The sequence below is a fragment of the Cervus canadensis genome, chromosome 30 (genome assembly GCF_019320065.1).
Source record: "Cervus canadensis isolate Bull #8, Minnesota chromosome 30, ASM1932006v1, whole genome shotgun sequence".
Taxonomy (NCBI): domain Eukaryota; kingdom Metazoa; phylum Chordata; class Mammalia; order Artiodactyla; family Cervidae; genus Cervus; species Cervus canadensis.
The window spans coordinates 11443717-11448641 of NC_057415.1; the positions used below are offsets into that span (position 1 = coordinate 11443717).

The 4925-nt window shown below is 38.2% G+C and overlaps 1 non-coding gene across 1 annotated transcript; it reads right to left on the minus strand.

The window, feature by feature from the left end:
• Nucleotides 1-1994: 1994 nt before the first annotated feature.
• On the minus strand, nt 1995-2127 carry LOC122432146. The gene has a single exon (XR_006266760.1). It is a non-coding gene; the product is annotated as a small nucleolar RNA SNORA2/SNORA34 family (small nucleolar RNA).
• Nucleotides 2128-4925: the final 2798 nt, after the last annotated feature.

Below are 4925 nucleotides of genomic sequence, written 5' to 3' on the forward strand. Positions count from 1 at the left end.
TATTGCCAGATTCAGACTACATTGAAGAAAGTAGGGAAAACCACTAGACCATTCAGGTATGACCTAAATCAAATCCCTTTTGATTATACAGTGGAAGTGAGAAATAGATTCAAGGGATTAGATCTGAGAGACAGAGTGCCTGATGAATTATGGATGGAGGTTCATGACATTGTACAGGAGGCAGGGATCAAGACCATCTCCAAGACAAATAAATGCAAAAAGGCAAAATGGTTGTCTGACAAGGCCTTACAAAGAGCTGTAAAAGAAGAGAAGCAAAAGGCAAAGGAGAAAAGGAAAGATATACCCATTTGAATGCAGAGTTTGAAAGAATGGCAAGTAGAGAAAAGAAAGCCTTCCTCAGTGATCAATGCAAATAAACAGAGAAAAACAATAGAATGGGAAAGACTAGAGATCTCTTCAAGAAAATTAGTGATACCAAGGGAACATTTCATGCAAAGATGGGCACAATAAAGGACAGAAATGGCATGGACCTAAAGAAGCAGAAGATATTAAGGAGAGGTGGCAAGAATACACAGAAAAACTATACAAAAAAGATCTTCATGACCCAGATTATCACGATGGTATGATCACTCACTTAGAGCCAGGTATTCTGGGATGCGAAGTCAAGTGGGCCTTAGGAAGAATCACTATGAACAAGGCTAGTACAGGTGATGGAATTCCAGTTGAGCTATTTCAAATCCTGAAAGATGATGCTGTGAAAGTGCTACACTCAATATGTCAGCAAATCTGGAAAACTCAGCAGTGGCCACAGGACTGGAAAGGGTAAATTTTCATTCCAATCCCCAAGAAAGGCTGTCCCAAAGAATGCTCAAACTATCACACAATTGCACTCATCTCACACACTAGTAAAGTAATGCTCAAAATTCTCCAAGCCAGGCTTCAGCAATACGTGAACTGTGCTGGGTTTAGAAAAGGGAGAGGAACCAGAGATCAAATTGCCAACATCCTCTGGATCATCAAAAAAGCAAGAGTTCCAGAAAAACACCTACTTCTGCTTTATTGACTATGCCAAAGCCTTTGACTGTGTGGATCATGACAAACTATGGAAAATTCTTCAAGAGATGGGAATACCAGATCACTTGACCTGCCTCTTGAGAAATCTGTATACAGGTCAGGAAGCAACAGTTTGAGCTGGACATGGAACAACAGACTGGTTCCAAATTGGGAAAGGAGTACATTTAGTCTGTATATTTTTACCTTGCTTTTTAAACTTACATGCAGAGTACATCATGAACAAGGCTGGGTTGGATGAAGCACAAGCTGGAATCAAGATTGCTGGGAGAAATATCAATAACCTCAGATATGCAGATGGCACCACCCTTATGGCAAAAAGTGAAGAAGAACTAAAGAGCCTTTTGATGAAAGTGAAAGAGGAGAGTGAAAAAGTTGGCTTAAAAGTTAACATTCAGAAAACTAAGATCATGGCATCAGGTCACATCACTTCATGGCAAATAGATGGAAACAATGGAAACAGTGAGAGACTATTTTCTCAGCCAGCAAAAAATCATGTTCTCTCTAATGAGATTCACTAAGGCCATCAGCAAAAGTATTAGCAGAGACATTACTTTGCCAACAAAGATCCATCTAGTCAAGGCTATGGTTTTTCCAGTAGCCATGCATGGATGTGAGAGTTGGACTATAAAAATAACTGAGTGCTGAAGAATTGATGCTTTTGAACTGTGGTGTTGGAGAAGACTCTTGAGAGTCCCTTGGACTGCAAGGAGATCCAACCAGTCCATCCTAAAGGAAATCAGTCCTGAATATTCATTGGAAGGATTGCTGCTGAAGCTGAAACTCCAATACATTGGCCACCTGATGTGAAGAACTGACTCATTGGAAAAGACCCTGATGCTGGGAAAGATTGAAGGTGGGAGGAGAAGGGGAAGACAGAGGATGAGATGGTTGGATGGCATTACTGACTCAATGGACATGAATTTTATTTTTTTTCTTTTTTTTTTTTTTTTAAATGACTGAGATGTTTCTATCTAATGAGTTGACCATTACATTTCGAAGATCTGAAATGGCCAACAGACCATAGAAAGAGACTTCTTTAGGCTCCTGTTTGGACATGAATTTTAGTAAACTCTGGGAGTTGGTGATGGACAGAGAGGCCTTGCGTGCTGCAGTCCATGGGGTCACAAAGAGGCAGACACGACTGAGTGACTGAACTGAACTGAAGAAGTTGTAGAACAGAGTATAACAATTGTCTTGCTGGATGCTTATAGTAGCATCGTTAACTGACCTACATGGATAGCTGAAAAACAAAGGATTCTGGCACCAAGAAGTTTACCAACAACCAGGCGCACCCCCTCCCATTTTAGTGTAAAAGGATCCTGAGTTCTAATTCTGTTAAGGCGGTTCCTTGGGACACTAGCCCACCATCTTCTTGGTCTGCTGACTTCCCAAATACAGTCGCTATTCATTGCTCCAACAATTTGTCTTTTGATTTATTGTTTTGTCATGCAGCGAACAGTACAAGCTTGAGCTTGTAACATTATCAGCTGCTCCTGAACTTTTTAAAAAGTTGATTTTTTATTTTCTGATAGTTTCAGATCTGTAAGAAAACAGCAAAGATAATACAGACTTTCCATATACCCCACAAAAGATTTCTCTTTTGTTAACATCTTCCTTATATCTGTGGCACATTTGTCACAATTGAGGCAGCAAAACAATTTGGGTTTTATTGGTTTCCTCCACTGTCCTTCTTCTATTCTAGGATCTCACCCAAGATACCACATTATACTTAGTTATCATGTCTCCGTAGGCTCCTCTGGCCTAAGGTCATTTCCTCAGACTTTCTGTTTTTCATGACCTTGACAACATCAAGGAGTGTGGATTAGTTATCTTGTAGAATGTCTCTCAGTTTTGGATTTGGGTTTGTTGGATAGTTTTCTCATAATTAGCCTGGGGCTAGGGGTTTTTGGAGGAAGACTACAGAGGTACAATATCCTTCTTGTTACAATGTATCAATACTATTACTGAATTTTAAAGCTAACTCTTTAATTTTTTTATTTATAGCATCAGTAGCTCCATGAATTTTCTTTTATACTTTTGCTGATGGCCTTACTGAATCTCATTGGAGAGAACGTGTTTTTTTTTGCGGGCTCATCAGGTCTTAGCTAAGCCTTAATAGCAGAATATATTTTTTTTTAATTTTTAATTTTTTAAAATTTTATTTGGAGGCTAATTACTTTACAACATTGTGGTGGTTTTGCCATACATTCACATGAATCAGCCATGGTTGTACATGTGTTCCCCATCCTGACCCTCCCTCCCACCTCCCTCCCCATTCCATTCTCTCAGGGTCATTTTGAAGGGGTTCTGCACCCTGAGTTTTGCCTCAGCTAGCTAACACAGCCTTGGCTGTACTAGTCATGTAAGTTTTACTCCATTGAGATGTAGAACACTTTTTAAAAAATGCTACTAACAGGTAAATGGAAGCATTTCTGGTTCTTAAAGGTGCAAGTACTATCCAAGGTCTTTGTGGATACCATGAGGAAGTACTACTCTTATTGATAGGTAGGTGAAACTGAGCTTACAGGAGCAAGGCTGAAGGAGAAAATATAAATATATTTTATATTTATATAAATATAAACCACGTGTCTCATAGATAGCCCCCAAATTCCATGTTCACTTATTTTTTAAGACTATAAAACTACCAATAAAGATAATCTCCAAATTGCTGCTGCTTGTAGACTTTCACTATCTTGGCACAAAACCCACCATCTCTCATGAACTTGTCCTCACTCAAGCTTCCCAGTCTCTTATCCTGGGAAGGTCCACTTGAAACTATGCCCTGGATCAAGAAACTACATCCATATCTCCATTTAATACTACTTTGCGGTGATTATTTGCAATTACCAAGATTTGGAAGCAACCTAACTGTCCATCAATAGATGAGTACATAATGAAGATGTGGTACATATATATAATGGGATACTACTCAGCCATAAAAAAGAACAAAATTTTGCCATTTGGATAAACTTGAAAGGTATAATGCCAAGTGAAATAAATCAGACAGAGAAAGACAAATACTGTATGTTATCACTTATACGTGGGATCTAAAAAACAAAACAAACTAGTGAATACAACAAAAAAGAAGCAGATTCACAGATATAGAGAACAAAGTAGTGGTTACAAGTAGGGAGATGGGAAGGAGAGGGGCAATGTAGGGGTAGAGAATTAAGAAGTACAAACTGTTAGGTATAAAATAGGCTACAAGGATATATTGTACAACATGGGGAATATAGCCAGTATTTGATAATAACTCTAAATGGAGTATAACCTTTAAATATTGTGAATCACTATATTGTACACCCATAACATCTAATATTGTATATCAACTATACTTCAGTGGGGTTTTAACATTTTATCCAGATCTGCTAAAAAACATGTGGTTGTTCAGTTGCTAAAAACATAAAATGCTTTCCCAGCTAAAAACATGAAATGGTTACAAATTTCAGGAAAGCCAGCGATCTTGGATAAACAGAAAGCACTAGGGCAATTTCAAAATGGCAACAATCCTTATTGCCCTTCCAGAGGCCAGATGGAACAAATTTGTTCTGGAGTTTGTCTGACTGTGTTTTATTTTGTTTATTTTATTTATTTATTATTTTGGTGTGCATCTGTCTGCACTTACAGGCAACAGCTCTCCTGTAAGACAAGATAGAAGCAGACTGTTTATTGTAGATCTCAACTGAAGGTGCAGATGTTTTGGCTCAGTGAATAATAAACAATTCTTTGACCTATTTTTAATTTTAGTTCACGAAGTAATAGGAAAATACAGCAACTTTTTGAATGTACTCTTGGAGAGAGACTGAGAGAGAGAGAGACAAATTCATTTGATAGTAGATGATTCTGATTAGGTCCCAGGCCTCCTTTAAGACATCATCCTTATTCTCCTT